The following is a 19418-nucleotide window of genomic DNA, read 5'->3' on the forward strand; positions in this document are numbered from 1 at the left end:
GCGCTCACTCCACCTCCTGCTCAGCCTCCTCCTCCCCGTCACACCTCCCGCCTGCTAGGGAGGATCCTTTCTCATTACTATTATCAAGCCCTGATGATAAGCGTCGGAGTTACAGGGGAACTTGGCTGCCCAGAGCATCTTTCTCTCTCACTCACTCTTAGTTAGGGGGGCTAGCCAGTGTATCAGCCGCGACGGCGCGGGGTGGGGGAGAAGGAAAGCACCCAAATGAAGGTGGGGATGGAACGGAGGAAAGGCGGGGGGGGGAGCGATTTGCAAATCTCTGTGTGGCCCTGTCTGCAAAGGAAGGAGAAGGGAGATCTTAGAAGATGAAAGGTGCAGGAAAGAAAAACCTCCCCCCCTCTATTTATCTATTTTAATATTTGTTTCTTTTTCCACACCGCACTGCATTCTGTTTCTTTATTTATTGCAAGTTGAAAACTAGGAAATTTATTGTGGCAGGAGTTTCTGTAGCTCATTTCATAGGCTGCGTGAAATGGACAGCGTTGATCATTCTGCTTTCTCTCTCTTTCTCACACACAGAGGGAAGCGGGGTGGGGGGAGGAAGGATACCGCTGATGAGGCTCTTTCTACACAGAGGGGGGGAGGGGGTGTCTTTAGCACAAGATGAGATTTGAAAATGAATGAGGGGAACGAACGAATGCCGATCTACTGGCTGGAAGCAGGGTTACCATATATTTTCATGTGTTGATAATCTACCCGTGCAAATACAGAAAAGCACATCAAGCCATTCATTGCAACCAAACCATAGCACCTGTGAAAGTCAGTTCCTGAGCTGGAAACCGAGGCAGTTATTGGAGCCAAGTTTCTCTTTGACTGCTTGATTCATTTCTGACAACTGTCAGAACCGTTTTGCTATTATGTAGGAAAGGAGGAAGTGTCAGACTGAGTTTCCCCCTCCTTTTCTTTTCTTTCTTTTGGATCAGTGATTCCAGGTGGGGGAAAATGTTGTCTCTCATTGCTGATCATCCCACTGCACTTCTGATGTCCTTTCTAGAACCTTAGCTTAATAATTCCCAAGGCTTAACCTTGTTGCTTTACTGCTGCTTTGGATCACGTCAATTGCAGGCTGTATCAAAGATGGATAAAAATTACATTAGTGATCCCAACTTTAATCCTTGAGGAGAGAATTTATTTGGAGCATTAAGGTCTTTGTTGGAAGTAATTTGCTGGTCTACAGCCATAATAAACAAACCAGAGAAGGGTCAGAAATAATTAGCGGTTTTTTAGATCACTTGCCCATATTCTTATGATGGGCCCATGGAGAATGGAGCTCTAAATTGCTGGCATGCTGAAAGAAAGAAAGCCGTGAGAGAAAACACACACTTGGGCTGTTTTGTGGGAAACTGCTTGCTTAGTGATTAGATAGCCTGGAGAATTAAAAAGCAACAGCAAAAGAGGGTTTTGAGCTTTAAATGGACAATCAAACAAAAGCTAAATCGCACTTCTCCATGGGATTTTTTTGAAAGAAAGAAAGGACAAAATGCTGCTACAAGGATTCCTTATGAGAACTTTATATGAAAGAGAGGAGAGAGGCAATAGAAATCAAAGTCCTGTGATGAGGTAGGGAAAATTGGTTAAGTTTCTAATGTTTTCAGTTGCAGAGGAAAGATAAGCACATGGCTAAGTGCTAACACCCCCAAAGTGATGAAAACAACCAACAACAAAGCATGAATCTCATTGGATTCCTTGAAATCTCATGATTTATAAAATAAATACCATTTATTATTAATAATTATGCCCATATAATATCACCAATGTACAGTCATGGCACTTTGCAGAGTGACAGAGAAGGACAGTGGGGGAAACAACAACTGCCAACCTCACAAGCAAAAGTTTGACAGAAAGGAACGCAAGAGAGGGAACACTGGAGAAGATAAAGGCTGGCAAAAGGAACAGAGGAAGAATAAATCCAGAAGCTCATGGCATCCATTTCCTTGAATGCATGAGTGGAGGGGGCAGAATTGGGGCTATTCCCATTTACTATACCCTCAAACCATGCATATTCAGATGATCATGTGGAAAGGACCTCTATGGAGGTTCAGCTATGCACGTGAAAGAATCTCTTTACGCACCTTAAGTTGAATGTGCATATTTGGTGTTGCATGTTCTGCAGTGTTCTGCAGGCATCTCATCATGGTGCTGCGATTACGAGATCATAATGCTGCTTCCCTCTCTTTATGTTCACTGAGCAGAGATGACTGTACTTAGTGCTGGCAGGAGTTAAGCTCTAAGAGGTTGGGCCAAATGAGTTATCAAAGAGGTGAGCTTTGGAGGAATAGCTTGGAGGCAGAAAGAAGAAGCCACCATTACCCACTTGCAAGCCGTTGTAGCTGGGGTGGTGGTGCCATAGATGACTATTGCTTACCTGGATGGGGCAGCAGTGGGAACACCAGATTAGGCTCTTAACAAAGCCACGTGTGTCTACCTTTGATGTAACAGAAAGGAAATAAAACAAAGCTCTCTGATTCTTTGGAATGTGGAGGTAGAAAATACAGGTGGGGCCTGAAACAAAATGTTCCTGCTCCATGTTTCAGCCAATCAGACATGTTGTTTTCAATGAGACTCCATTCTGCTCCCCCTTCCACCCAGTTTTCCACCCCCACAACAGTCAGCCAGCATTCTGTGTACACCAGGCTTCCTCCACCTCGGCCCTCCAGATGTTTTTGGCTGACAACTCCCATGATCCCTAGCTAGCAGGACCAGTGGTCAGGGATGATGGGAACTGTAGTCTCAAAACATCTGGAGGGCCGAGGTTGAGGAAGCCTGGTGTACACTATACTCAGTCCTTAGTAGCCTTTCCCTCCTCTTTTAAGCTACCCCCCTCCCTGCAAGGAACTGATGGGCAGCCTTAGGCAAAGCTTCCTGAGATACTCAAAAGGGAACCGGCCATTCTTCGATATTTTAAATAAACTATTTCCTGCTTAACTATTCCTTTTGCCACTGGATAGGGATACCACCCAACCTTTTCAAGCCCCAAACCTGGACATACGTCTTCCGAGATGCATTCCTGGGAGAGTCACATGACCCACGCCTCACTCTCACCCTGAAGAAAGCACTTTTGGGGAGTGAGATGGCAGCTCTAGATTGTGCGAGCTCATAGCACCCATCATGGCCACTGAGATCTTGCAGAAGAAAACAGGATTTCCCATTTTTCCCCCGGGGCACTTCGCAGGCATGGATAGGGCAGGTCAAGAACTGGGCTTTTGAAGTGCCACAACCCCCTGAGCTGATGACAATCCCCCAAAAAATGAACATAAGGAAACTGTCTTATGTTGAAAGAGTCTATTGGTCCATCTATTACACTGACTGTCAGCAGTTATTCAAGGTTTTGGCCAGGAGTCTTTTTCAAGCCTACAGGGATATGCTCTCTGAGGATTGAATGTGGGCCTCATGTGCTCTGCAGCTGAGCTTGGGCCCTTCCCTTAAGGAAAGTGCCACATGGTGAGTGGGGTATTTAGAGAAGACTCCTGGGTTTTGCAAAGTATAGTTTCCAACTTTGTTGTTCTTGTTTATTCATGTAGTCGTGTCCGACTCTTTGTGACCCCATGGACCAGAGCATGCCAGGCACTCCTGTCTTCCACTGCCTCCTGCAGTTTGGTTTCCAACTTACCTGAGAGTATAGTGTCTTTTTACATGCTAATGGATAAATCCTGCTTTCCCACCCTATTTTGGAAGCCTGGTGATTTTCATTCAGGCTGATGATACATATTAAGGCTTGAGCCAAATCTACTCAGTTTGCCTCTATTCTTTGATAAGAACTAACTTGAAAGGTGGACAAGGTAGACAGTGTTTGGTCTCCAAATTATGCTAAGGTTAATGAATCCCTTGTACAGATAAAAAATTATAACTGAAAAATCCTAGCTGGGAATAGAAAGTGCAGTAAAATTATGGTCATTTTGATCTGTTTTTCTCAGTCAGTTCATGCTATACTTTACTCTTCAAATAACCTATATTTCAACCATACATTATAACAACAGCAACAAATCCCTTGCAAAACCACGAAGGATTGGATTCAAAATGTCTCTTCCATGTATAGGAGAGCTTCTCCTGTGTGGTGTGCCAGATTTAGCTCAAGATCCTTGTGAGAGAAAAGTGAAATAAAATTCAGAGCCATGCCTCTGCTTGCACATTGAAGTTGCATAATCTCTTGCACAACTCTCAGTGTGCTGTTATATAATATGTCACATATAATATGTCACATATATAATATGTCAATGTCACACAATAGGTACTTCCACTCCTATTTTATGAACAGGAATAGTTCAAGAACATGCTGGCAAATTCAGATTACACAATTACAGTTGATTTGCTTGTGCAACAAACTTGCTTCCTTCTGAAACTGGATGTTGTTCCATAAAGAGAGTATAGAGAAATGTACTGGAAAGCAACGCAGAAGGAATGCCCAATAAAAAGTCAGCATTGTCTAACCTCCCTGCAAACTTTGTGCCAATAAATCAGGATGAATGTTCAATAACCAGCTTGCCTGAAAGTGACTGAAGTCTGATGCTTCCTCTTGCAAAACTGCTCACAGAACAGTATGGCTGCCAGAGTTTCTTCCACCAGCATAGGGGTAGAGAACCTGTGGCCCTCCAGATGTTGTTGGCAGGCCCAGCCAGCATGGCCAGTGGTCAGGATGGTAGGAACTATAGCCCAACATTTGGAGAGCCACGGGGCCCTCCCCTCAGTCTTATCTGGATTAAACCTCATTTTATTGGCATTCATCCAGTCCATTACCAAAGCAAGAAAACAGTTCAGCACTACGACTGCCACACCTGCATATGTAAAAGATCAGTAAAGTATTGTGTCATCAGTATATTGCTGACCACGTTCTCCAAACCTCTGGTTCCTGTTTTCAGGATATTTCTCATATATGAGTTTGAATACCCTTATTTCTTCCTGATAGTGACTAAAGTGGAGTGATTCATTGCTGAGGTTTACCATGTAGTCTTGTGCATGCATACTACAAAGTCCTACTGAATTCTATAGGACTTACTCTGAGGTATGAAATTTCATAATGCTTCCCCACACACACACACCGATTTGTTCAGATGGCACATATGAATATTAGCTCTCTATTTTATTCATATCTTGGGATGTCTATGCTTTCCACCAAAGCATTTGATAATGCATTCTTATGGGTTTGTAGGTTAATCCATCAAGCTCATTCAAATCAGCATTAGACCACTTAATTATATTCATGGCATAAGTCAGTTTCCAGGCTGCCCAAGTGCTAATTGCTTTTAGCTGTAAGATCAGTTTCCAGCCTTTTGAGGAGTCTCTGTCTATAGAGTTGCTGTTAAGAGGATTCTAAATTGGAGAAGGCTACATGGTTGATCCCAAGGAGCAGCTGGGTATATATCAAGCATAGGTAACATATGGGTGTTTACAACATGTTCCCGTCACTCCACATCTTTGCTTTTATCTTTCTAGGCTCAACAACATTCCCCCCCCCCATCCTAATTGGAAAATCTGTCAGTTTGCTTATTAGCATTCTGCTATTTTGGTTTCTAAGCACCACCATCCACTGCACAATCCTATCTGTATAATGCAGCTTTTGCCAAGCTGGTGCCATACTGGCTGGGGCTGATGGGAGTTATAGCGCAAAACATCTGGAGGGTGCCAAGTTGGTGTGGAGTAGTTCTTTTTTAAAAAAAATTATTAACAATTTCAACATAACAAATTATCAAAACAAATCATCTTCATTATTTCCCCCCTTTTTTCCCTCCCACTTCCCCAGCAAACCCCCCAAGACTTCCCTCAGCTCCTCTCTCTGATTTCTCATCTTATTTTCTGCATATTGTAAAAATGTATACATCCTTGTATTATCTATCTACTATATTAACCCTCAATAAATTTGTGTATGTTTATTCAAAACCTGCCAAGGAGTCCAGTTCATTCTGTTGTCTTTTTAAATAATTTGTAAAAAGCTCCCATTCTTCTTTAAAGTCACAGTTGTCCTTATCTTGCAATTTGCATGTCAATTTCACCAGTTCTGCATAGTTCTTTTGCCACTTTTCTTTTGTCGGGGTTTCCTCATTCTTCCATCCTTGTGCTATCAAGACTCTTGCCACAGTGTGGAGTAGTTCAAGCACCTGGAGAAGGAGGAGGAGAAGGAAGAGAGGACAGGGTGAAGCCATGAGTGGAGGGGGCCCTTTTCCTATCCCTAGGACCCCCAAGAAACTCAGCAAACCTGCTGCACCTGGAACTGCATGTGGAGAGTGCAACTGAATGGGACACAATTGTGGGCAGCCTGAGGAAGAACCATCTACCTTGGCCTTGCCCATGAAAAGCAAGCAAGACTAGGGTGATGTCTACTGCTACTTTTTGTTGTGATATTTTTGTGGGTGAGAACCTGAAGCCTGAGAGGGAGGGTCTGTCAGAAGCAGTGCTATTTTTCTAGAAAAAGAGGGGCTAGAATTCGCCATGAACACAATGGCACCCACCTGAGAGGCACCAGAAAGTTCCAGCAGAAAAGAAGCCCAGGTCAGAAGGAAAATGAATTGATAGTGATTATACGTGTGTCTGTAATTTTGATATAATGCAACATTTTTATATGCAACTGTGTATTTTTTAATATTTTGTTTATCTTGTCTGTTGTTGCTTCTTTTTGTACACTGCTTAGAGATATTTTTAATATATTGGTATAGAAATGAAATGGTCAGAAACGAACAAGAAAAGAATGTAACTGGTTTCCTTTCTACTCCTGAATTCCATGAAATAGCCATCAGTATAATGGCATGCATAGATATTCCTCTTTTTATATCTCTTCTGTTTCTTTGTACTTGTGTTGCCAGTACTCAAGGGATAGTGAATTAAATGGGCATGGAATAGTTATTTGCATTAGGAATCACCATACTGATGGAGTAGGACATGGAGAATAACTTCAAGAGATCTAATCTAGAGCAATGACTAACTGATAACAAATAATTATTATATGTCTATGTGTATTTTAAAAATATTTATGCCAATAATTCTGCATTATCCCATGTCAGGGAACTGCCATCGGAACTAGAGGAGGAGGCGAGACCCCACAACGATGCTGGAGAGGGGCCAAGCAGGGAGAGAGGCAAGTCTCCTGTTGGGGAAGAAAATCAGCGCTACACCAGGGATAGAGGGGGGCCAATGGGGGAAGCAGAGAGCAGGCTCCGGGACTCTTCACTGGACACCAGCGGGGAGAGCACAGGTCCTCCGCTACCCACGCCCTCCCTGCGCAGAAGACTTCCGCGCAGGGAGAGTAGGAGGAGACTGGGCGTCAAACAACTTTTATGTTGGAAAAGGTTTAAGAAACGCCCACTGACGGATTCTGCCAGTGACTGAACAGCCACGGAGTGGATGGCTGTCCAGCGAGAAATGGTTTAACCAGCCAACCTAGCCCAGAGCGGTGGCTATTTACGCACAAGCAACCCCTAAAGCCATTACATCCCATAATAATTATTTTCTATTATTCTGTATTTTTGCATCCCCCCACCCTAAATTGGCCTTTTCCATTTTGTACTTTTTGAACTTCATCTTCAATTACTTCTTCCATTAATGCATCATTGGTATTTATTCTAGCAGACATTATATGTCTCCATGTAGCTTATTCTATATCTCCCTCCTGAAGTTGTTATTGTATTTCTAGCCTCCTTCAGGGGTGAGTCATGTGAATAACATATTACATGATTACTGAGAGCAGAACTGGGCACATGATTACCTACCCACCCAACACAAATGCATTGATAAAGACTCTTTGCAGTGAAGAAGCCTATGAATGAGCAGCTGCCAACAAAATCTGAAAGACCAATAAATAATGTGACCAGGACTCCCAAACACAGCACAGGTACCCCAATTGCATGGAAACCTATGAGCAGACAGGCCACATCAATTCATGGATGCCTGGGGACAGATCCAGCAATGTAGTCCCATTCCTGGTTAAGCATGCAATGTTGACTTTATTAGATTCGTGTATGAAGGGGGCTTGCCATGGTTCTGTTTTTGTCCCTTGTTTTCCATTTTCTGTGGAATTGTTTTTGACAGACAGTATATAAGTTGTTCCTGTTTGCATTTCCAACTCTTACAGCCCCATGAGCTGTGCTCTATTTCAATTCCTGCTTCTGTGTATTAAGGTGATCCATAAGTGATGCCATAAAATTACTTGTACCAGACTTGATATTAAGCTTTTCCCATTCTAGAGTTAATGAAAAATGCTTTTCTGTGGAAATTCATGTATACTGTGATTTTACCAATTCCTGTTTTGAAGACTATTAACATTGCCTCCTATTTCATTCTTTCCCAACTTCAAACCTACAGCTTCATTAACTGTGGCAGCCCTGCAATATACTGTGAGATGAATGATTTCAATTTTGGAAGTATCCATGGTTGAGATTTTCGATATCATTTTCATGTCTTGTTATTTCTAACACTCAGTGACTCTCACACATTAAAGGATTATTATTATTATTACTGTTAATATTACTACTAATACAATTATTACTGGGAGCAGCAGTAGCAGCAGCTTTAATAGCTGAAGGAGAGGTCTGAATAGACTAATCCATGTCTCAAAATACTGTTCACAAGGTCCTTAAAGCTAAAGGGACCCCTGACCATCAGGTTCAGTCATGGACAACTCTGGGGTTGCGGCGCTCATCTCGCTTTACTGGCCGAGGGAGCCGGCGTACAGCTTCCAGGTCATGTGGCCAACATGACTAAGCCACTTCTTGCGAACCAAAGCAGCACACGGAAACACCATTTACCTTCCCGCCGGAGCGGTACCTATTTATCTACTTGCACTTTGATGTGCTTTCAAACTGCTAGGTTGGCAGGAGCTGGGACCTTATGATGAGCCACATTGCCATCTTCATAGAACCATAGAACTGTAGAATTTGAAAGGACCACAAGGGTCATCTAGACCAACCCCCTCCAATGCAGGAATCTTCTGCCCAGTGTATGTCTTGAACCAAACACCTTGAGATTAGGAGTCTCATGCTCTACCAACTGAGCTATCCCAGTTGTCATCCCTCATGTATGTGTTGGCACTTCAACCCAACCCAGTGTAAGACATCAAGGAAGAAAGAGGGCTAGTTTACACACAAATACTCATAACTTGGCGACTATAGCATCATTTGATCACTTGCATGTGCAGTTGAATAGCTATCTATGGTAGCAACTATCATAAGGAGAACTTTCATATTCAACTATGATTCATCATGCAGTGAGTGATATCATATATATATCAAACGATACAAATGAACTGAGTGATGTACATGCATGTGTGAATCAGCCCAAGGAGGTTCTCCTGTGTCAGATGCTGCCCCTGAATGTGCAGCTTTGCAGTGTGCAGGAGATGCATCTTCTCTGGTCCCTTTGTGCTGCCTTCTGTAGACTTTTCCTATCCTTTGGGTCAACTAAGAGTGTGGGTTTCCATTGGGTCTGTCCACCCAGCCTGACCTAAGTTAGATCATGTTTCAGTTGCCATACTCCTGTTTAATTTTAAAGCCAATCCATAGACAGGAAGTCTTAAATTCATTAAGAACAATGGCAAAGTAACATGTGAGGAAGAAGAAGAAGAGAATAGTTTGGATTTGATATCCCGCTTTATCACTACCCGAAGGAGTTTCAAAGTGGCTAACATTCTCCTTTCCCTTCCTCCCCCACAAAAAACACTCTGTGAGGTGAGTGGGGCTGAGAGACTTCAGAGAAGTGTGACTAGCCCAAGGTCACCCAGCAGCTGCATGTGGAGGAGCGGAGACACGAACCCGGTTCCCCAGATTACGAGACTACCGCTCTTAACCACTACACCACACTAGCTCTTGGAAGGAAGGAAGCCCATATTTATATGCACAAAATTGCTGGTCGAACTGAGGAAGAGGGACTTTAGTGTAGTGGATTAGAGAAAAGTCTATGAGAGTCTTACAAAAGGACCCCAAACAAAACAAAGTAGAAAGAGGGGTGGCAAAGGAGAGCAGCAGCGATGCTGAGGGATCCATTAAAGGCAGAGTCTCAGACCTGCTTATTACAAAGAAATGGGTAGATAGGTTCAAACGGATAGGTGAAATGTGGATAGGAGTTATTCCCAAGCAAGCATGTAGACAAAAGAAACTATTGACACATGCTACACCTGTGTTAGTGCTGCCTACACCATTTCATTTATAATAAGCCCTACTATTCCCAGTGTTCCATTACAGCAGATGGCTGCACAAGATGCAACATGCTGTTCATTAGGGGACAGAGCTTCTCTCCCATCTCCTTAAAAAACAATAATCTTTTTTCTCCTGTTCTCTTGGGAAAACAAAACATGCAGCACACAGTGCTCATACTGGAGATGCTGGGAGAAAACTAATGCAAGTGTCCCTGAAGGGAGATGAATACACCAATTTGGTTTTCAAATTGGAAAGCCCTGTTCATTCATGCTACTCCAGTCAAATCCGAATGAAGTGTTTGGTACAAGCAGTAAGATTCACCGAGAGCCAAGAAGTTCAGTAATACTTTAGCCTAGTGGAGGTAGGGTGGGTGCCTATAATTTCCAAACACTAGAAATTTAGAGAGGTGCTTCCCTGTGGTCAATATCCTTTCGTGTTTACACAGAAATAAGTCCCATTCAGGAAATGGAAAGACTTTCTGCTAGCAACTTCAGCCCATTTTATTGCTTCTTCTTGTTATTGGCTAGGGGACTGGTGAGAGACAGCCTCTGGTATCTCCTAAGCAGGCATTTTCTCCCTCACCTGAGTAGCTGCTACTATGCAGTGGATGACAAGCAGTCATATCAGGATTCAAAATAAGGAGACTAATAGCATCAGCTGTTGTATTTCTTGTTCACACCTTGCTACCCACTTCCCAAACAACACAAATCTTACATGAATTGTTTATTCACTATTGGTATGTAAGAAGTGGGGGACCTGATGCAAACAAGAACAGAGATGCTGCTTGCTGTGGGTGTAGCTTGTCGTGTGTGGGGTAAGGAAGCCTGCATTGACTGAAATTCTGTTTTCAGACAACTCTTAATGCTGCAGGAGCCCAATCTTTCATTGTATCTCGTTAAACAAGTATAGAACAAAATGGAAGCTAGGGGTATGTTAACCAATGATAGCAGCCTGGTCACAAGCTCCCAGAAGCTGCATCTGGTTGGCCACTGTCAGAAGAGGACTAGAGAAGCTTTTGGCATGAAACATCAGGGCTTCCTCAAGTTTCATAATACGATATAGGACCAGAAGGGCCTTGGGTCTCATCCAGTAGTTAACATCCTCTTCTTAAGTTCTTGAACCTGGAAAAAAAATACAAGGTTCCTTACAGGGAACAACAACTTTCATATTACTGCAGCTTTCAGCAGTCTTCTGTATGTTCCCTATTGAAAATAAGTCTGGATGAGAAATACAATGCAAGAATAAAGTAGCTTTTTATTGACGTTTGAAGAAAGGGGAAATGACTTGGGTCCTCATGCCAGTGGGAGTCCTTTCTGAAGAAAAAGGGGGAAAATTGTTGTCTGAACAACCATTATATACTGGAAAATGGCAAGCTCTTTCAAGTTATTAGAAAACCTTATAGAAGTCTAGGCCTTAATAGACCTCTGTATACCCTTGTGGTTTTCTTCTGACACCTCCAATTTAACTGGGGTGTTCTTTCCAATGTTGTTCTGTTGTTCCGGTGCTCAGGCAATAGCGGATGGTTTTGTTGTCATCATTGTTGCTCTGATCACTGAAAGGCCTGCTGTGTAACTATTTTAATAAACAAAGCCAGTCCGATAGTTTCCGCACGCCCACCTCCAAAAATGAAATCTAAATGAATCAGTTAATAGACATACTCTTTTGGATGTTAGAACTAGAAAAGCTGCTGCAATATTTACGAGGTGAATTTCATTTCGAGGAGCACAGTCAACTTCCTAGGGTGGGGGTGTGATGTAAAGCAGATATCTCAGTACTGAGTTCTAATGTTAATTAAGACTCATGTTAGATTTTTTATTTGTTGGAGCTAGCATGGGGCTTTTCTGAGATGAGCCTGGAGCCTGGGACACCTAAAGAGCAACACACCCAGCTTGTTAGTGCACAAACACAATTGTAATTATAAGATGTAACTCAGCAAGCTCATTGACCTCCCAAAAAACATGGTTCTAGAGATGTTGCCTTGACAGCAAAATGTTCAGTCTTTTTTCTGTTTAGAAATAATAGGCAGAGTGTTATTTTCTTTCTTCTTTAAGAAAAACACTCTTCTGCTTCCCTTCCCTTCCATTTTTCACATCCCTTTCTTTCTCCTTCTTTCTTGTAATCCCACCCAGCTCTGATTTTCATTGTCATTTCCCCCCCATAATCGGGAGCTAAACTGAAAACTGCCATGGTTCGTAGGAAAGGAAAGGAATGTCCCCCCCTTGAGCTCTTCAGCTTTGCTTTTCCACATTATTATGTTATTTTGGAAGCCGATCTGTTTGCACATTGTTGGGTCCATTCCAAGATAATGTTTGCTATGAAATTTCCCTACTTAGAATATAATGCTCCAAGCAGAGGCATGCCGTCCTCACGCCTACAATGAAATCTGTGTGCTGCTGAGATGTCCCCTGAGCATTGTGGTGACATCTGTGGGTTCCCACTATGGGCATTTCACTAGAGGCAGAGGATACTTTTGAAATATGCTCTACTTACAACTGCCTCTCAGATGCGCAGTTATTCTGTTGTCATACCAATGGCGCCTATTACTGCTACTGAAATAAAGGAGATTTTCTGTGATCATGTTAGTTAGACAAAAGGGTCCTTCTATGACCTTCTCCTCCTTAGTCTTCCTTTGATATTGTATCGATCCACACCCACAGCTTACATGATTGTGCTACATTCATATGACAGTTTATTCCATTTTCACGCTTCCCTAACTGTTAAATTCCACATTATATTTGAGCTTCCACGTGATATAGAAGCAACTTCCAGACCTGTAGTGGAATATGACACCAGTTTAGCACTCATTTCTATATTATTTGCAAACAGTTTTTTTTTCTTGGAAGCAAATAACATGGATATGGATACTAAATTTGTGCTATATTCCACTATAGTTTCAGAAGACAGAAACGTTTCTTCATGCTTCTAATTGTCAGCATTCATAAGTGAGGCTTAAATCACACCTGAGCCTCTGAAACATTTTTATAAATTCATATGAATTGGAAGGCAGGGAAAAGGGCATCTGCAATGAAATGTACACCTTCTTCCTGCAATTCCTGCAGCCCAGCTTGTGCCAAATGTGTTGCTCTGCATTCCTGAGGCCAAGAGGATGGTCTTGTCATCTGGGCAGCCCAGGACCTTCCTATGCACTGTCTAGGCCTGTACCTCAGGGAGGTAACTTCAGTGCTGCTAATGCAGCAAAAACAATGTGGGAAGCAACAGTTACGAGTTACCTGTCTCTGCGACCACAGCAGGCGCTGTGATTCTGCAGCATGTTGACTTCACCCCCAAGGCACACTCCATTGCCTCTTGAGACAGATGCCAACAAAGTTTTGAGAAGTGATAGAAGCAAGAACAAGTATCGTGGTGGCCAACATATCAATATTTGGACTTGCAGAAAAGAAGGGTGCATTACAGAAAATAAATGAGTCAGAACACAACAGACACAGTCTTTGTCTTCTTAGGTGGCTGGGTTGAGCGATGTCTGCCTCACATCTTGGAAAGCTGTTGCCAGCCAGTGCAGAGCAGTTCAGATGGCTCATTGATATGACTCAACATACAGCAGCATGTGTTTAGTGACCCTTCTGTACAGCCTGAAAGAGGCTGAAATGGCAAGAGACATTTTGCGGTATATTTCGTTTGCAAAAAAATGGATGTCTCCACTAATAGCACCATTATAGCCAATATTTATGAACAGAACTTTGAAGTTAAGCACCTACCCATGTATTTTCAGGATGAAGGCCTAACACAGCGTAATGTATAAAAGCTAATTCCAATCTGTTCCATATAATGCTGAATTCAGAGGAGAAGGAAAAAACTTCAAACTATGCAGATCTTGATAGATGTAAAAACTAATCAGAAATGGAATGATCAGAAGACCTAAATCAATGTTTCTGCTGTTTTTCATTTTCTTCTTTGATAACAACACATTATTAAGAGATCTTATCTTCTTGCACAGCCACATGGGAAAAAATCCCAAACCCTGCATCTCATCTGATCCTCTTCTTTCCTTTAAATAGCATGGTAAATAGTAGCATTCAGATATAGAAAGTATAAGGAGATGGAGGGCAGAAATAATTAAAGAGGGTTCCCCCCCCAATGCAAGATGTGATTAAGAGGCAGTTGAGTTCCATTTTCTGTGCATATATACCGTAATTGAGTCACATTTGTATCCTATAGTATCAAATTCTGTATTCATGGAAATTCATGTACCCAAGCAATACCAATTTCTCATGCTCAAATATTTAAAAATAGCTTGACATAGTCAAGTCAAGGATATTGTAATTCATTGATTAGGCTGTACTTCAAAAACTGGTATTTATATGTCTCAGTTTAGGGCTGGAAAAATATAGTGCTTAAAGCTGAAAACATACCTTAACCACTAAAGGCCAATTCAAATATTTGCCTAGGCCAGCATCTAGGATTTGACTTGAGTTGCTTTGTAGCAAAGGAATAATCTGGAGACTCAAAGGGCTGTACTACAGCTGGAAGCCTTATTTGTGGATCATTTCAGGAAGTAACCACAAAGGGTCGCATTTTGAAAGACCTCAACAGATAGTGAAGAAACACTCCAGGTTCAGTGCTTCCTCCATCACCTGCCAACATCCTCAGATGATTCCTCTTCAGAAATGCTCACTGGCTGTGGAACATCCTTCACTATCAGTGGTGTGTGGCCAGTTTACTAGGGAGACAAGGCTAATCCCCTAAATGTTTCTTTGGCATCTCATTCCCAAAGTCCGGGAAGCTTCTGCACAGCTTAGGGAAGAAGGCATCACACTCTGATGGGTCCAATAACCCCACCACCACCTTCCCAAAGCCTGCCCATCTTTGGGAAGGAGGCAGGAGGGCTCCAGCATCTTGTCAGAGGCTTGGTGCTTCCTTCCCAAAATACACTTAGGACACGGTGGCATCATATGTGACATTGCCAACTCAATTACCCTCGCAAGGGGTATTTCTGGCCCTAACTGTCCCCCTATGAAAAATTTCACTTCATGCCACTGTTCACTATAATGCTAGTGCTACAGCTGGAGGAAGATATGGCATGCCAGTGTAGTCAGAATGCATGTTTCAGCAACAGGACTTCCTTCAGGAACACATACGCACCTTCACCAATATGTAAAATGTGGTGGCCAGCATGGTACCCTTCAGATGTTATTGGAATACAGCTCCCATCATCCCTGACCATTGATCATAGTGTTTTCTACACCAATGTTAGCACTCAGTAGACTTACGGTCAGTGCTAAACCAATAGTTCAAGTTATTTTCCCTCAGAGCAATGTATTGCTGACCAGTCCTAGTCTTTCTTGCACTACTCAATATTCTCCCCAGGGCCACAATATTTCATGTGGTGTCTTAGACATATGACCAATAGTGCCTTCCTGCTTGCTGATCACTGAATCTACCTGGTGATGAGATAAATTATGTAGCCAGTCTCAGTACTCGTATGCAACTTTCCTAGGATCTTTGGCCTTGAACAGAAAACCCTAATATTGTTATATCAATTCTAAAGAGCAACAAGCAGTCAGAAATGAAGTCGCTGAATAAGGCAGATAAATCAGATCCATTGGTGGTAGTGAGACTATCCAATGATTTGGGCAAATTAAAGATACATTCCAAGGTGATTTCTACTGGACTACTTTGGCAAATATGTGGTTAAAACTTTCACTAGCCAAATTAAGTAGCGGATCAAACACTGAATGGGATGCTCGACTCTGCTGCTTCAGTTATGAGAGGGATCAAAATAACATTTCTGTCTTGCTCAAATACTTTGTTGTTGTTCAAATGACTACTTTTTGAAAACATAAATTCCCATGAATTGCTGTTGGGGGTAACAGACAAATCAGACCATCCTATCCTCAGAGATTTATGAAACCAATTGGATTCCAGAATTCTGTAAAAGGTCAGTATATACACACTGAGCTTGACAGCATCTGTTATTGTTGCAAATGAACAGCAGCTGAACAGCAGATTAACCTTGGCTATCAATGCAGCAGTTCTCAGGAATCTTCTCTTATGGTTTCGTTGTCTCTGGTTTATAGTAGGCCTTAGGCAGGTGATATGAGACAGAAGATAACTAGAATGCCAATGGTATTTGAGTCAGGCCAGCACAACTGATAGTAGCATAGATCTTTTTTAAAAAGGGATGTGACAATGGCAACACACACATTATTTTCCATCCCTTATTTTGGGGAAGACAGTGGAACTAAATTTCATTTTTCAGTTCCATTTACATTTGGAAAATGGGCAATGCCAGATTACAGAATTTATAATCTGGATTTGCAATTGGGGCTGCACTCAAGACTTCCAGCAATATTTACCCGGGGGTAAGTCCCAAAGAATTCAAAAGGACTTATTTCTGAGTAGACAGTGTTAGGATTGCAACCTGAGATAATTAAAACTCTGTGCAATGTTTGGATGATAACATCTCCCCCAAAACCCCTCTGTGTTTATCCTTGGTCATTCAGACCTGAGTACAAGGGAGATAGACTTATCTCCCTTGAACTCAGGTCTGAATGACCAAGGATAAACACAAAGGAATTCTTATTGGCTAGTTCTCCCACACAATTTTCACACTTTGGACTGATGAACGTTTTCATCTTCTGGAAAAGGCTCCAACACCTTATTTAGGCTGGTTTCTGGAAGCCTGGATTATGCTGCCGTTGATGGAGAAAGGCATAGTATTGGGAACTTTATCTGGGCATTTTATCATTATTTTATGTACTTGCTTTTACATTGCTGTGATTTGCACCCACTTACTGAATTATGAAGGAAAATTGTTGTTGTTGTTGTTGTTGTTGTTAATAAATATATTGCTTAATGCCAAAAGCGGCTTCTAAGTGGTTTATAAAGTGCAATACCAAGTTACACAATGAAGCAATCTAATTAAAACATTACAATAAAAACATCCATAATAAACACACACAAAAGAAAATGTCAACAAACACAGTGATTAAAACAGGAGATTCAGGTTGAATGATCTTCAGAACGCCTGTGTAAACAGCAGCACCTTGAAAAGCTGGAGGAATGCCAATACAAATGAAGCTAATGATCAAACAACAAATAAATGTTGTGTGTGCATTAGCCTTCTTCAAATGTCATGTACGAAGGTTCTTGAACCTGTAAGCATGATAGCTTCTTCAAATGGGAAGTAGATAGAATTTTACAACTAGGTTTTGGTTGTGTGGGATTTAAGAGCACCTTCGAACCTGATGGGTCCCCTGAACCTAGGAGAACTGGTTTCCACAATTTTTCTGAAAAGCAGGAAACATTATACTAACCCACAAAGGGGGGAGGGAACACATATCAGTTTTACAGGAAGGTTTAACTCTGAAAATATTTGTTGAATGAAAAAATCTCTGTAAATCCACTGTCAGTGGCTAAATAGCTGTTGTGATAATCTGTAATAATTCCCTTGAGAATCTTTACCTTGCTGCATTTTTATTCCAGATCCATTTAGTTCTGGTGGCTTTATATTTATTCCCCATCCTGCATAAAGATAAAGCAAACATCTCTGCCTGCAGTTTTGAATGCGATTAAAATTAGACTTGGACGCAAAGAGAATTGACACCTGAATAATGTTATAAATGTGTCCAAAACCAGAATGCTCATCATTGCTTCCAAAGGATTATCTTTACGCCAGCTTTGCAACAGAGTCCCCTGTCATTTTCTTTTTGTTCCCTTTGGAGAGTTGATGGGAACACGGGATGAAGGATAAGAATAGAGGTAACTAAAACAACAATCGTAGGCAGCAGGGAGAACAGATTCTGAGGTGGAGGATCTGGAAAGTGCCTAAGCCCTGATGTTTGCTGCAGCCAAGACAGAAGTGGGGAGGGGCAGCTTTTTCCATTCCCCCCACATTTTCTTTTAGAAAATCCCTCATGCTGACACACCAGTGAGAGAACTATTCCTCCAGGGGCCATGTGGTTGTTGTTTTTTTTACTCTTTGGGGAAATGGGATGTACAGTGGTACCTCGGGTTACATACACCAGGTTACATACGCTTCAGGTTACAGACTCCGCTAACCCAGAAATAGTACCTAAGGTTAAGAACTTTGCTTCAGGATGAGAACAGAAATCGTGCTCCGGCAGCACAGCAGCAGCGGGAGGCCCCATTAGCTAAAGTGGTGCTTCAGGTTAAGAACAGTTTCAGGTTAAGAACAGACCTCCGGAATGAATTAAGTACGTAACCAGAGGTACCACTGTATTGGGTGGGAGATGAGAGGTTATTGATTCTTGCACATCCAAACCTTCCCTTCATCTTCCCCAACATGCTTTTTTCTGAGCAGCTCCTGCTGAGCACTGCTAGGAGGAGGAGGATGGTGGTAGTTTCCCCCTGCTGTACTGGGGAGGGGTCTGTTCACATCCATAGCATCCTACAGTCCCTCTCAGGGAGCATAGGATTTCTCTCTTAATACAGTGGTACCTCGGGTTACAGACGCTTCAGGTTACAGACTCCGCTAACCCAGAAATAGTACCTCGGGTTAAGAACTTTGCTTCAGGATGAGAACAGAAATCGAGCAGTGGTGGCGGCGGGAGGCCCCATTAGCTAAAGTGGTACCTCAGGTTAAGAACAATTTCAGGTTAAGAACGGACCTCCAGAATGAATTACATTCTTAACCTGAGGTACCACTGTACTGCCAACACTAATTTATCTGTTTATATAAAGTATAGGTTCTTACTGACATATAGCCAAAGCTGATATACAGGTGTGCCATGTTGTATACTTCCTGCTCCCTCCTTCCTGAATGACTCCCTGCTTCCTGAATGACTCAGGGATAGAGCCTGATGGCACAGTTTCTTATTTCTTTGGGTGAAGGGGTTCAGGAAACACACATGTACACCCTAAGGATACACTACAACATTTTATCCATCCCAATGTACACTGTTTTCTTGCTGCGGTTCTCTGAAATGACATTTTGGCGCGTCATTTCAACCAGATCTGTTTAACCCATGGAACTGCAGCCATGAGAAAAGCACACTGCTCTTCATGGATGTTGTCATATCCTTCACAAAAATTGAAATTTGAATCAACCCAGATCAGTGTCTTCCATCCCAGATCTTCCCTATTTAAAGCCTTTGCTATGTTTAACTATTAAAAAAAAAATCATCTCAATTATGCATATTACACTCATGCATTATGGGCAAACTCCCTCCTCTTTATCATATAATAATTTGTAGCATGTCAGGAACACCTAGTAATTTAGTATTAAGGATCACTTCTCTGATATTGTTCAGCTAATTGCCATTATCTCCTTTGTCATCCACTACAATGTGCCATGAATTC

The sequence above is a fragment of the Podarcis raffonei genome, chromosome 1 (genome assembly GCF_027172205.1).
Source record: "Podarcis raffonei isolate rPodRaf1 chromosome 1, rPodRaf1.pri, whole genome shotgun sequence".
Lineage (NCBI taxonomy): Eukaryota > Metazoa > Chordata > Lepidosauria > Squamata > Lacertidae > Podarcis > Podarcis raffonei.